The sequence below is a fragment of the Dromiciops gliroides genome, chromosome X (genome assembly GCF_019393635.1).
Source record: "Dromiciops gliroides isolate mDroGli1 chromosome X, mDroGli1.pri, whole genome shotgun sequence".
NCBI lineage: Eukaryota > Metazoa > Chordata > Mammalia > Microbiotheria > Microbiotheriidae > Dromiciops > Dromiciops gliroides.
The window spans coordinates 30,184,110-30,198,799 of NC_057867.1; positions in this window are offsets into that span (position 1 = coordinate 30,184,110).

Genomic DNA, 14,690 nt, shown 5'->3' on the forward strand with positions numbered 1-14,690 from the left:
CCTAAGACCTGAGCTCCAAGAAGGATTCAGTCCCCAGTTCTTTTTTTTGGGGGGGGGGGCAATGAGGGTTAAGTGACTTGCCCAAGGTCACGCAGCTAGCAAGTGTCCAAGTGTCTGAGGCCGGATTTGAACTCAGGTCCTCCTGAATCCAGGGCTGGTGCTTTACCCACTGTGCCACCTAGCTGCCCCCAGTTCTGAAAGGGATTAATGGATAACTTAAGACTTGGGCCCTCATCAAAGTTAGGGCCTAGGTTCTTGTTAACTGGTACCTAGAGGGCTGGCTCTTATTAATTACCCCCATTAATCACCACCTACAACAAAAACATAAAGAGACAGGTAATAGAAATCCTAATTGATAAATGTTAATAACCCAGAAACTAGACCTGAGAATGAAAAACACAGGGACACTCTGACCTTGGCAAGTTGAGGTAACATGCACAGAAAAGGCCAAATTTGTCCCTAGATTCACCTTATGACGTGTAAACCCCCAAAACACACCTCTATATAAAAAGGTACCTGCCTTGGGGGTTGGCTTAGGACCCCAGGAACTCCAAATTAGGATAGGCCCTCCCCTGTACCTTCTAAGGTAGAGATTATTATAATGAGACTGATAATCAATTTATCCTTATAAATATAACTGTCTTTTCTTTCCCTATTCAAGAGACACCTCCATGGTGCTCTCCCTGTGGTCACTCACAGTATTGCAATAAAACTTGGGAAATGGAGTCACTGAGTCTTATAATTCTTTGGGACGACTCACGATCAATTTGCCATCCCACATCACTATGGACTCTTTTTCCTTCTTCTGGCCTACTCTCTAGCTATCCCTGCACTCCTAACCTTCTGCTTGCTAAGTTTTGCCTATAGAGGAAGATTGGAAAGGAAAACCTGGGGACCGGATTCAAATCCCACACCTTGGGGAGAGAGAAAGTCTTGGACTTCTACTTAGAAACCCTGGATTCCTAGAATCAGCTATACCCACTAGGAAATGAGAATTCTGACTAACTGAAAAATGGCCACCCAGTCTCAGATTGGAAAACCCCAGAAAAGGGAATTTGTTACTTGTTCTCAGTCACCCTACTCTGGCCTCACTTCCTTCCCTTTCTAATCTTGACACAATAAATTAACTTAATTCAATAATCCTATGCCTTTTCCTCCTTGAATCTCTCACCCTCTTGCCCTATCACTGCCCACCCATTTTCAATCACCTAATCCTGCCAAATACCACATACTAGGGAAGTCATATGGAAAGCTGATGGGAGCCATACAAATATGCCACCTAAACTCACTTGGGCTCTCATAGCTGCAAGGCAATCCTTTCCTTTTACCCTTTCTGACTCACTATTATACGCCCCCCCCCCACCGTGTGTTCCAAAATTTCACAAGTCTTTTCAAGCTTCCCACAGCTCCTTTCAACTCATACATTGTATCCCAAATTGGTCATCTTGTCTCTTATCTGTTGGCTCCTTATCTGCTGCCTAAAAACACATCCAGACCTAATTCTTTTTTTTTAATTATTTAACTTATATACAGAGTACATCATGTGAAATGCCAGGCTAGATGAATTAAAAGCTAGAATTAATATTGCTGGGAGAAATATCAACAATCTCCAATGTACAAGATGATACCATTCTGATGACAGAAAGTGAAGTTTTCAGAAACCACTTGATGAGGGTGAAAGAGGAGAGTGTAAAAGTTGGCTTGAAGCTGAACATCAATGAAACCTAAGATCTTGGCAACCGGTCCCATCATGTCCTGGCAAATAGAGAAGAAAATGGAAGCAGTGCCAGATGTTATGTTCTTGGGCTCAAAGATCACTGCAGACAGCAACTGCAGCCATAAATGAAAAGATGTTTGCCCCTGGGAAGAAAGCTATGACAAATCTAGACAGTGTTCTATAAAGCAGAGACACCACCTTGCTGACAAAAGTCCATATAGTCAAAGCTGTGTTTTTTCTCGTACCAATGTATGGTTGGACCATAAGGAAAGCTGGTTGTCACAAAATAGATACTTTGAAATTATGGTGCTGGAGAAGTCTCTTAGTGTCAACTGGAAAAATTAGTAAAACAATCAATATAAAAAAATTAGGTCTTTAATCAGGGCAGAGGAGTTATAACTCGAGATACCATCACAGCAAGCTAGGAGTACCCAAAGGGTGGGGCTGAAAACAGAGTTTATATGGGGTACAAAGAACAAAAACCAAAACAACAAAACGCAGAGCAGGAGAAAAGGCTGCCCTTGGGGTTGACGAATCTTTTGTTTCACCTGTTAAAGTTTTTGTTTTGTTTTGTTTTGTTTTTACATAAGCTGAGAGTCAAGAGATTCTTGGGGAGAAAGTAATCAGAGGCTGGAATTGACAAAGTTTGGTCAGCCCCAGGTGATTCTGGGTCTTAGGAAAGGAAACTAAAAGAAGTCAGTCAGTTCTCAGTAAATTGTGTTTGTCAACAGCAAGGAGATCAAATCAGTCAATACCTAAAGAAATGGAATTCAGACCATTCACTGGAAGGTCAAATACTGAAGCTGAAGCTTATATACTCTGGCCACGTAATGAGAACAAAGATGGGAAAGACCCTGAAGTTGGGAAAGATTGAAGGCAAAAGGAAAAGGGGAAAGCAGAGGATGAGATGACTAGAGAGTGTCAATGAATATGAGCTTGGACAGAGTTTGGGAGATAGTGAGGGGAGAAGGGGCTGGTGTGCCCATATGGTATGATCATAGTCCATAAGGTTAGTAGGAGTCAGACAGGCCTGAACAATTGAACAACAAACTATGGGTAAACAACCAAGTCTGTGTCCAGGGCTTGCCTCTCTCTAGATCAATTCCCATAGGTTCAATTATCATCTCTATGAAGATGACTCCCAGGTCTAGATGTGCAGCCCAGATCTCTCTCTCCTGAGTTCCTGCCCCACATTATCAACTACCTACTGAAAATTTCCAAATTGAAAATGTTGAATACAAAACTCATTATCATTCCCTCCCGGCCCCCAAACTTACTTCTCTTCCAAACTTTCCCATTTCAATAGAGGGCACACCCTTGCAGCCTCAGTGTCATCCTCTCCTCTTCATTCTTACTGACCCCAAATATTAACTCAGTTGCCAAATCTTGCTGATTCTGCCTCAGCCTCTCCTGCTTCCTTCTTCTGCTCTCTACATAAAACATGGCCACTACCCTAGTTCAGTTCCTCTTCCTCCTCGGTGCTCACCTGCAGTACCACAAGAGCTCCTTAATTGGTTTCCCTGCCTCCTTCCCCAACTCCAATCCATCCTGCCAACAGCTAACAAATGGATTCTGGCTGTCACCCTCCCACAAAACACACACACACACACACACACACACACACACACACTCACTCAATAAATTCCGTTGGCTACCTTTGATCATGAATGCAGCATTTCATGGCTGCAGGGATGTGGATGTGTGTTGGGGCTGGGGGGGGGGCAGTTCTTCCTGTTTCCAGCAGACACTATTGATTCCCAGCCTTGGCTAAGCAGTAACCCTTGGAATAGTTGCTGAGTCCCTGAGGATAGTGATTATGGCTAATTTCGTTATGGAAATCATAAGGTAGCCTCCTCTGCTCCTCCAGAGGGTAATTAGGCATCCAGCTAACTGGCTGCAAGTATCTATTTCCTTTACTGAAGACCCATTAAGTTACAGTTCATTTCCCAATTCAGACTAGGAGATGGCCCCAAGGCTCCTCCCAATGGAGGTGCTAATTAAAAAGGCAAAGGCCAATGCAATCTTTGATTTTCATAATTATAGCTGACTTATCCATGGGCCCATATCCCAACAAAGCCTTCTTAAGCCACAGACTCCAATAAGCCATCCTTCTGTCCACCACCTCAGTGTTCCTCCTCACCCCCATCCCCAATAGAAGGCCCAGAAGGAGAATTGTCTTTTTCTTTTCCTTTTTTTTTTAATTTCCTTTTTTTTTGTTTTGTTTTGTTTTAGTGAGTCAATTGGGGTTAAGTGACTTGCCTAGGATCACATAACTAGTAAGTGTTAAGTGTCTGAGGTCGGATTTGAACTCAGGTACTCCTGAATCCAGGGCCAGTGCTCTATCCACTGCGCCACCTAGCTGCCCCAAATTTACTTATTTTTTAAAGTAATAAACATTTTTATCTATAGTTTGGGGTTCCAATTTTTATCCCTCCCCTCCCCCTTCCCTGAGGCAGCAAGCAATCAGATATGGGTTATACATGTATGATTATATAAAACATTTCCATATTAGTCATTTTGTATTTAAAACCTTGAATAAAAGGAAAAAATGAAAGAAAATTTCAAATAGCATGCTTCGATCTGTGTTCCATCAATAGCAGTTCTTTGGAGGTGGATAGCATGTTTCATCAGCAGTCCTTTGGGATTGTCTTGGATCATTGCAGTGTTGAGAATAGTTAAGTCATTCCTAGTTAGTTCTTCATCAAACAATATTGCTGTCTCTGTGCATAATGTTCTCTTGGTTCTGCTCACTTCACTATGCATCAGGTCATACAATTCTTTCCAGACCTTTCTGAAATCATCCTGCTTGTCATTTCTTATAGCACAGTAATATTCCATCAGCATCATATACCACAGTTTGTTTAGCCCTTCCCCAATTGAGGGACATTCCTTTGGTTCCAATTCTTAGCCACCACAAAAAGAGCTGCTATAAAAGTTTTTGTACAAATAGGGCTTTTTCTCTTTTAGGGGATGTCTGAGATATAAACCTAGCAGTGGTATTGCTGGATCAAAGGGTATGTACAGTTCTATAGCCCTTTGGGCATAGTTCCAAATTGCTTTCCAGAATGGTTGGATCTTTTCACAATTCCAACAACAGTGGATTAACATCCCAGCTTTCCCACATCCCCTCCAACATCCAATATTTTCTGTTTTTGTTATATTTGCCACTCTAAGAATCATCTTTTTCAAAAGCATGAAGCTAGAAAACTGCAGGGCTAGGTCTGGAAGCCTCCTTTTCTGACCCTAGCCCCTGTGTTCCTAGCTCTACACCTTGTCTTGCCGGTAGGTTCATAAGTGGGGCAGGGAGGAAAGGGAGAGGAGAAGGAAGGGGACCCGATTTTTGAAGTTGGTAGGGTCCTCTCCCTCTGTGAATTCTCATGCAGCTTACTAAGAGCTGTGAATAGCCCAGAGCCACCCCAGTAGCAGGTAGTAGACCTGCCAAATACTCTCCTACCCATCCCTATCTATGGTCTGGGGGTCTTCCACCCCTGAGTGTCCTGTGTCCACTGCCCCCTGCTACATATGACTAGCCTTGGGCCTCCACTCTCCTCCTGGAATCAGTAGCAAAAAGGACAAAGATGATGCGTGCTGGCCACACTGGCAGCTGCCACCTCTCTGTCCCTTAGCATGACATACCTATGATAAACCAGCTGTCGCCCTCCCTGTGCCCTAGCCTCCTCAAGCCTCCATTCCCACTGTACTCTCTGCACCCTTCCTGTATTAGGGTATAGTAGAATCATCACGGGCCTTTCAGAGTTAGAGACAATGAAATTGGCATCCTGTCTCTGCCACTTACCAGTTGTGGGGCCTTGAGGCAGTCACTGCCACTCGACAGGCTTCAGTCTCCCTAGCTTCATCTCCGTAAAATAAATTTTAATAATTGCTAACTGGCATTTACAGAGTATTATAAGGTGTTTGAAATGCCTTATAAACATTATCCTTGATCCTCATAACAACCTTTGGAGGCAAATGCTATTATCATCTCCATTTGACTTTTCTGTTATCATACAGCTAATAAGTGCTGAAATCTGGATTTGAACTCAGGTCTTCCTGACTCCAGGTCCAGCACTCCATCTACTATATCTCCTAGCTGCTCCTGCCCAGTTCAACAGACAGAGCTACCTATTTTAGGGGCCCACACATGTATATTTATGGTCCACAACCTCTCTAGGGCCCAGGCCTGAGAATACTTGCCACCTAGCCCCTATGCCCTGTCACCTAGGAATGGCCATTGAGAGGGAGCAGAGGAGGCTGGGAGTGGCAAAGAGCTGAGCCCTCACAGTGAAGGGGAAAGAAAAAACATCCCCCCTCCAACTATGCTATTGCTGTGGCAGGACAATTGTTAGGAAGAAAAGAGAATGTAGGCTCTTTTTATTGTTGTAGTTGTTATGATTATCACTCAGAACTCAGTCTGGGGTTAATGCTAGAATTTATTAAGTGGCCAGGTTTGCCTTCAACGTGTGCTCACATTGGGGTTCGTTCAGTCCAGGTGTGTGTTTCGTCATGAGTGTGGAAGTTGATTTGGGCTTAGTCAGGGCTGACTGGGGCATATAATCTATGGGGCTTTACTTAGTGGCCAGGATTCAATGTCAATTTCTGGCCAGAATCGGGCATACTCAGGAGCTGGGTTTATGGTCCAGTCTGCTTAGGGTTGAGCTCAGTCGGGGATTAGATTTAGAGTTTAATACTCAGTTCTTTCTTGATTCTCATTAAGACTCAGTCTGGGTACACATTTGTGGTTCAGTTTGACTGGACTTGGGGTTAGGCCTCACTTGGGGCAATGACTTGGCCCAAGTCTGGGGCCTGGATCTAGGCTCAGCATCAAATTCAGATTGGGTATATGGGTTGTATTCTGGGATTGGGCGTTAGGCTGTATTTGTAATCATAATCAATCATAATCATAATCAGTTCTTAACCTAGGGCCCCATTGAAGCTGCAGTGGAAGGCTGTGGGCAGGTTTCAAGCTGTGTTAGGGGCCTGGGGCTCAGGTCTGCTAAGTTTGAATCCTTAGCTCAGGACCTAGGCTGATGCTGGTTATTAGGTTTTGGTTTGTGGCCAAGGTCAGATGTCAGGGTGGGGCCTGGGTTAAAAAAAAAGTTGGGGGTCAAGACTATATGGAGGGGCAGCTAGGTGGCTCAGTGAATAGAGCACTGGCTCTGGATTCAGGAGGACCTGAGTTGAAATCTGACCTCATACACTTCACACTTAATAGCTCTGTGACCCTAGGCAAGTCACTTAACTCCAATTGCCTCACCCAAAATAAATAGATAGACAGATAGATCAAAATAAAATAAAATACTCGAAATTATCCATTCTATACTTCAACAATGCTTTTGTGTTATAATATGGTTTAAGGTCTAATATTGCTGAATCTCCTTCCTTTACAACTTTTTACCCTGGATTTTTTTGAAGTTCCTGACTTTTTGTACTTCAAAATGAATTTTGTTGTTACTTTTACTAACTCAGATAATGTTTAGTGATTTAATTGGGAAGGCATTGAATAAATAGATTAGTTGGGTAAAATCGTCATTTTTCTCTATTGGTTTTAACCTACCCAAGAAGAATAAATATTATTTCAATTGGTTAGATCTGACTTTATTTGTGTAGAGTGTTTTATGTTTATGTTCATATAGTTCCTATAGTTTGGTACATATACTCTCAGGCATTTTATACTTTCTAGTTATTTTAAATTGTCTAAAACAATATAGAATAATATTGCTGACACAGTGTAGTTTCCCTATTTTTCTTTTTTGATTAAATCTATTTTAGCTTTAAACTTTATCTGAGATCATTACTATCCATACTTTTTTACATAATAAATCCTACTCTAGCCCTTTATTTTATCTTTGTATGTATCTCTCATTTTTAGTATGTTTCCTGAAAGCAACATATTGTTGAATTCAAATTTTTAATCCACTATACACTTTCTTTTTATGGGAAAATTTATCCCATTCACATTCTAAGCTATAATTACTTGTTATGTATTTTCCTCCTTCCTATTCTTCCTCACTATCCTTCTCACCCTATTTACCCTCTCCCTCCTCACTGCTCTGCTTCACTTCTGCTTGATACTTTGCCCTCCTATTTATTCCTTAACCAACCCACCCTTCTAAGAATTCCCCCGTTATCTTCACCCCCACACTATCCCCTTACCCTCTTATTTTTTTTTAATTCAGAAGACTTTTTTACCCTTCTAGATATATATGTTGTTGCCTCTTTAACCCATCCTCAATGAGAGTAAGGTTCCAGCACTACGTGCCCTCCTGGCCCCAAATACCTTAGAGAAAGAAGGAGAAACAACAAGGACCATTTTCTGAGGTCTGCCCCAGGGCTCTCCACTCCTAAACAATGGCTAGGGCCCCCAGCCGCACTGTCCAGCCAACGGTATTGCTCCCTGTGGTCCCTCCAATGGCTGCCAATTACAGCTGTCCTCTCTGCCCTGGAACTGAAACTTGCTCTCCTGCTAGTGCCCACAGCCAGCAGGGTTTCTACCCCTGTGATGCTGCACTCACCAGCTGCGTGCTAGCTCCTTCTCCCTTGCCGGGAGTCCAGGCAGGACTCATCTGGTCAGCACAGCTGTGTTTGGTGTCCCTTGACAGTGGAAGGTCCCTCAATCTTCTCCTACTGGGCAGTCAAACCCCCACACTGTCCCTGAGGTGAAAGTTTCTAAGGCTGAGGCTGCCTCTCAATTCAGCTGCCCCCAATTATGTATTGATTCCTCAGAGTGGGCCTGGAGGTGTTTGCACTTAACTCAGGCCAAACCTTTGCCCCTGGAGTTCTTCTTTCCTGAGGTCTGCTTAAGTTATCTTAGGAGAACAACTGCTTTACCCCAACTTTTGTTTATCTCCTCTGCTCTATGTTCCCTCTGAGGCAATGTTCTGTCTTTTTTTGTGGAGGAAAATTGAAGAGCCAAAAGTTTTCGGACCTACACTGTCATCTTCCCAGAATCCTATCCCCATCATCTTTCTTCTTAAACTTGCTCCTCCCTCCAGACTCTCCTATTTTTGTCAAGGTACTACCATTCTCTAAATCAGAGGTGTCAAACAAACGACCCATTGGTGCATGTGACATACAACACCCCTGAGCATCCAGAAACAGATTTTTTTAAGTAATTGGGAAATATTTTAATAAAAAAACAAAGTACAATAAAACATAATCTCCTATTTACAAACAAAGTCCACCTGCAACCTGCAGGGATCCTTACGTATGATTTGGTTTCCCTGGTTTCTACTTGAGTTTGACACCATTGATCTCAGTCATCAAGGTTCATAATTTCAGAATAATACTTAACTCTTCCCTCTCTCACATACCCCACATTTAATAATTTACCAAATCTTATCACGTCTATCTTCGAGTCAAGTCAACTGGCATGTATTAAATGCCTAGCATGTGCCAGGCATTGGCCTAAGCATTAAAGATGCAAAGAAAGGCAGAAGACAGTTATTGCTCTCAAGGAGCTCACAGTTGAATGAAGAAGAAAATCTGCAAACTATTTTGGTGAGGTGATTAGGCTTAAGTGACTTGCCCAGGGACACACAGCTAGTAAGCGTCAAGTGTCTGAGGTCGGATTTGAACTCAGGTCCTCCTGACTCCAGGGCCGGTGCTCTATCCACTGTGCCATCTAGCCGCCCCTATACTTTGTACAAAATAGTTTGCAGAGGGGCAGCCATGTGGCACAGTGGATAGAGTACCGGCCCTGGAGTCAGGAGGACCTGAGTTCAAATCCGACCTCAGACACTTGACGCTTACTAGCTGTGTGTCCCTGGGCAAGTCACTTAAGCCTCATTGCCCCTCCAAAAAAAAAAAACAAAACAAAACAAAGTATAACCAGGCTAAATAACCATGGGTGGGGAATGTGGGGGAAAGAGGCAGCATAGTCTCAGAGGGAAGGCACTTAAAGAGGATTGGGAAGGTGGGGCTTGACTGAGAATTGAAAGAATCCAGGTGAGCTGGGAAATAGAGATGAGGAGAGAGTTCTAGGGATGGGGTGGCATCCAGTGAAAATGCTTATATTCAGGTGATGGATTATCTTCTTCAAGGAAAAGCAAAGAGAACAGTGTCACTGGATTACAGAGTATATGGAGGGCCAGTGGGTTGGGGAAAATAGGGAGTAAAGGGAATAGAAAATAGAAATATCAAAAGGAGCCAGGTTATGAAGTGTTTTAAAAGGCAATGGATTTTCTCTAGACTTTGTTGAGTGAGTGATATGGTCTGACTTTCACTTTAGGAAGATGACAGATTGTAGTAGAGAGGGGCTTGTGGCAGGGAAACCACCAAGCAGGCTCTAGCAATAGTGCAGACAGGAGGTGACGAGGACCCATACGGGGTGGTGGTAGCGGCAGATGAGAAAAGACGGCATATATGAGAAAGGTTACAGAGGCAGAAATGACAAGACTTGATAAGTGATTATCTGGGGGAAGAGAGTGAAGAGCTCATTTGTGAGTCTGTGACTGAGAGAGGAGGACCGTACTCTCCACATTAGGAAGTTAGGAAGGGGAAAGGGTTTGGAAGGAAAGATAATTACTGAGTTTTTGGACATGTTGATTTTAAAATGTCTTTAGGACATCCAGTTTGAAATGTACTCATATTAGAAGACATGAAATACAAATGAAATAAATGCAAGGGATTTTCTTGGTGGGGAGAGCACTAACTAGCAGCTGGAGAGATGTCAGGAAAAGTTTTTTGTAGGAAGTGGTGTTTGAGGTGAACTCCCCCCAAAAATAAAGATCCAATGAGGCAGAGGAAAAGAGGGAATATGTTTCAAGCATGGAAGAAAGCCAGGGTCAAGCCACTCCAATAGGGAATTGAATGTCCTATTGTCTTGAGTGAGGAATAATAACTACATGAGTTTGGATGTGCCAAAGAGGGTACAAATATACAGTAAGGGGGCAGCTAGGTGGCACAGTGGATAGAGCACCAGCCCTGGATTCAGGAGGACCTGAGTTCAAATCCGGCCTCAGACACTCAGCACTTACTAGCTGTGTGACCCTAGGTATGTCACTTAACCCCAATTGCTTCAACAACAACAACAACAAAAAAAAAATACAGTAAACCTGGAAAATGGGCTGCAGCCAGATAGCCAAGACTTATAAATACCAAATGAAGACTTCTTATTTTAGCCTAAAGGGAAGAGAAAGCCATTGGAGTTTCTTGGACAAGGAGGTCATGTGGTGAAACATATGCTTTAGAAATATAACTTTTGGGAGCAGCTAGGTGGTGCAGTGGATAGAGTACCAGCCCTGAAGTCAGGAGAACCTGAGTTCAAATCCAGCCTCAGACACTTGACACTCGCTAGCTGTGTGACCCTGAGCAAGTCACTTAACCTCAATTGCCTCACCAAAAAAAAAAAAAAAGAAAGAGAAAAGAGGATGGATGTGAGATAGTTTGTGGAGGCAGAATGGACACAACTTACCAACTGGGGATTTCAAAAGCAATCTGAAGTTATGAACCTGGGCAACTGAAAGTTGCCATTTACAGAAATAGAGTAAGCCTGGAGAAAGGGAGGGTTTCAGGAGTTGGGGGGGGGATGAGCTCTTTTTTTGGACATGTTAACAGCCATGTTGTAATGATGATCAACTGTGAAAGACTTGGTTACTCTGATCAATAAAACTATCAAAGATAATTCCAAAGGACTCGTGATGAAAAAATCCTGTCCACCTCCAGAGAGATAACTGATGAATTCTGAGTGCAAATTGAAGTATAATTTTCTCACTTTCTTTCTTATTCTTGTTTTTTAAAAAATATGGCTAATATGGAAATGTTTTGCATGATGCCACATATATAATCGAGATCCCATGGCTTGCCTTCTCAGTGGGTGGGGGAGGCGTAGGAGAAAGGGAGAGAATTTGGAACTCAAAATTTTAAAAGAATGTTTAAACAAATCAATAACTTTTTTTTTTAGAATTATATATCTATAGGGAATGAACACAGATTATATAAAACCAAGTGCCACTCCCCAGTAGATAAGAGGTCAAACCATTCTCATAGAAAGAATTGCAACTATAATAGGGGCAACTTGAATAGGTAACTAGTTTGTTATACAAACTAGTAAAAATTATAAGAAAGAATGTTCCAAATCATGCACACATCTATTCATACATTACATAGTTCCCTGCTCTGCCCCACCCCCCACTGGCACCATGTCTCTGGGCAGTCCCCTCGACCTCCCAATGGACAGAATAATGCTTAGTTCTATAATAGACTTCCCAGGCTTCCATGGCCAAGGACTAAGCAAGTGGCTGATGATGAGGCCAGTTGCTGGGATACCAATTCCATTGAGAGGGTGTTGTCCTTTCTTTCTCTAGTTAGGTGTGGGAAGAAATTCTCTTTTCTCAGCTGTCCAGTTGATCAAATTTGAATTTCTAAATAATCTTTTTCAAAAGAGGCATAAAAATAATGTGTACACTCCTCACCCATCTCCCCCACACATCCCCTGGATTCCTCTGGAGACACGCCTGGTTAATTTCCCTTCTTATCCTCCTCCTGCTGAGGCAGATTTTTTTTCTATTAATCAGGGGTTCATTTACCATACTTTAAAACAGCACCCCCCCACCCCCTGCATATACACATAGGCACATATATAGGAGGACCTGAGGAAAGCCAGAGGGCAGAGAAAATATTTTCTAACAAAACCAAATGGGTTCTTGCCTGTGTCTCAAATATTCTGTTTAGTCCAGAGTGGAAGTGATTACCTAAGAGGGTTAAGGCATAATGGGGCATCTCATCTGTATCCTAAGCCATCAGAGATTGGTTCAAAAGCTCCAGGGTTTAAAAAAAACAGCTTGTTGGCAAAATTCATTCTTTTCTTTCCTCCTCGGGGCTGGCTCCCACCTCCTAGTTGACTGCTCTAAGCCCTAAGGAATTCATTTTAATTACATCTGCGAATGTTTAATATCTTCATCCCTGCCCCCCCCACACACACACATAAGGAGATTCCTCTCCCTTTGATCATCATATAGTATAGGAGCTGGTAGCCCCAGCCTATCCTTACTGACATCTTCCCTCAGGTCTCCCAGGCTCCACATAATAGGTGGAGTCTACTGACTGAAAGCAGCAGCTAAGGGAGGGGGAACTCAAGAGGGGAGAGAGGTGCAGGGAGGGAGGCAAAGTGCACAGCAGGATGGAGGGTTGGCCCAGACATAGGAGGCAAAGGCTTCTGGGAACAGAAGCACTGATTCCTTTGTGTAAGAGAAAAACACCGGGGCAGCTAGATGGCACAGTGGATAGAGCACCGGCCCTGGATTCAGGAGTACCTGAGTTCAAATCTGGCCTCAGACACTTAACACTTACTAGCTGCGTGACCCTGGGCAAGTCACTTAACCCCAATTGCCTCACCCCCCCAAAAAATGAGAAAAACACCGAAGTTAGTCAACAAATATTTATTAACATTATGCCCAATAGGCATAATAACAGGCCAGGTCCTGTCTTTAGCACTGGGCATTGTGCAAAACACTGGCCATACAAAGTGCCCATCCCAAATCTCCCCACACTATACCCTTCAAAGCCCTATTAAGTCACTTGCCCAGTAGAAAGAAGATTCAGATTTCATGCTGGATAATCAAATGCTTTTCTGAGAGGAACTTATCTAATGAAAACATTGTTCCAAAAGCTGGTGTCCAGATTCATAAGCATGATAACTTTTTCTCTTGCCACCCAGAATGACAAGTTGAAATGACTTCTTCTTTGCTTTGGTAGAAAGTCCACCTGAATATTTCCTTATCTCTTAAAAATATAAACAACCTTTTCCCATCCCCACCTTTCTTTTTGGCTCCCCAGCTTTGAACTGAGGGGCGGTAGCTTCAGGCCTCTCTTGAGCCAGGGTGGAGCAAGGATTCCTCAGTCCTGCTAAAACCTTTGTACCACAGTCAATTCTTCCCATAAGGCTCAGGGCTTGTAAGGGGGTTTGACTCTCAGTGTTTCCTTACCAATTCATTTTACTTGAGCACCAATGAAATTGTTCAGCTGCCAGCCAGTTTAAGCCCTCAGTCATGTGATCTTGTTAGAAGCTGCCCCCTCCCCACCATGTATCACCCCCATTGAAGCACAGCAGAGCTCATTGGTCTTTGGTATTTATGGTCTGATGATTGTTAGAATTCCCATATTTTTCCAGAGGAACTGTATGACAGTTTAGCCTAACACAACAAAGGTCCTCCTGGCCAACAATTATCTATCTGGCTGGATATGCAAATGGGACATTCCTGAGAACAATAGAAGCATAAGTCAATCAGGCTTCTCCTCAGCCTTCCAGAGACACCACTGTCTGCTGTCTCTATCCCCAATATTCCTGAGCCATTTGGGAGTTACATGGACCTTCCTTATCTGCAAAGATCCCCAAAGAATTTCTATCACATTTTTTGCTTTCAGTGAGTGAACCATCAGGCTGATTTGCATTGTGTAAGTAAAATTAAGGGCACTCTGTTGTAATACCTGGGTTACCTGGAGAGTTAATCAATCTGTACCTGACTGACTTATCAATAAAGACAGAAAATTTAACTGCCCAGGGACTGCACAACCCCCCTTTTCAACAGCTTAAATACTCTCCTTCCACAAGACTGGGTGGAAATCTCTGTTAAGAGATCTTCCTATGCAACTGTATATAATCAGGTGGCTGAGAAGAATAAACAACAACCAAAAATGGGTGCTTTTCTTTATAAGTATGATTCATTCTCTGTTTTTTTGTGGGGATCTGTTTCTATTATCAACAGGTCACAAGTGTGGGGCACACACAGGAGAACACCCCACATAGCAGCTTGCTCCCTTCAGCGTGGGCCTATCTGCTTTGTCAATGAATGTCTCTGCTCCAACCTATGGAACTTAAGGCTCCAGCTCCTTATGGTCCCTTAGCATTTGAATTAAGGGGTGCTGACTGCCCTGAAGGAAGTAAATTTGTTAGAAGAGGGTACTCCGTGAAATGTGATGGTGTTCCCTCTCCCCTCCCTGCCCTGCCCCTTGGGTTCCCTTCTATTTGCCCTTT